Below are 991 nucleotides of genomic sequence, written 5' to 3' on the forward strand. Positions count from 1 at the left end.
AAAATTTTATTATATTTAAAAAAATCTGTTCCTTTGAGAAAATAAAGCTATGTATTATCATAAGTGCAAGTACGTGTAAAGCATACTTACAAAACCAAAACCTATTTTTAGGGCAAGAATTTGATGACTCATCAAATATTCATGCTAGGTTATAAGCAAGAAAATGAAAGTCCTTTAAAATAAAAATAAAAGTCCACGTAACCACGTATATTCTGATACTTACAAAGTATATTGATATTTTTGCTTTCTCGTTTTTAGCTGCCTCTCTTTAAAAGAGTCAAATATTTTCTCTCCAAATTCTTTCACAAATTTGCATGTCATTCTTGTGCAAGGGCGATGCTGAATCTTCTCTGTGTCATTTCAGTTTTTACTTTATGTGCTGCCAAAGGGAACACTCTCCAAATTCTTTCAAATAACATGCATGTACCCATGATCAGATTTTTAAAAATAATTATTTAATAATTATTAAAAATAATCTGAGAGAAATATGGACAAAGACATAAGTATCCAACTGATAGTTGAAATTTTAAAATGCCTAGAAATGATAAGTTCAGCCTGAATATCTAATTGACCTGATATTTCTGTCCTGCCCCACTCTGCAAGGAGTCTGATTTACAGTGGCTTACTGCTTCAGTAAAAATTTGGCAAAGGACCTAATGTTCTATTTTTTTTTTACATTAGATTTTATTGTTGTTAATGGGAGCTGGAAGGTTAAAGTAAAGTAACTGATGTGGTGTGTAGGTATCTAGATATCATCTGCAGTGTTTTCCAAAGAGAGTAGATAATGGTAAGTGTGGGAACCTAGGAATCCAAACATTGCTTTACATCTCCTGGTCAATAAACTAATCACTTACCAGCTTTGCTGCTCAGAGATGTAAACTACTCCATTTTCTCCTCAGTCTTTGTGTATAGGTTTATTTTCTGCTAACAGAGTTGTTAATTCCTTTACCCACTTCTCGTTAGAGTGGCATTAGTCCTCAATAATAACTAA

At 32.3% G+C, this 991-nt stretch overlaps 1 pseudogene; it reads right to left on the reverse strand.

Annotated features, from left to right (window-relative positions):
* Positions 1-279: 279 nt before the first annotated feature.
* LOC125096611 (uncharacterized) lies at positions 280-395 on the reverse strand (annotated as a pseudogene).
* Positions 396-991: the final 596 nt, after the last annotated feature.

Source organism: Lutra lutra, chromosome 3 (genome assembly GCF_902655055.1).
Source record: "Lutra lutra chromosome 3, mLutLut1.2, whole genome shotgun sequence".
NCBI lineage: Eukaryota > Metazoa > Chordata > Mammalia > Carnivora > Mustelidae > Lutra > Lutra lutra.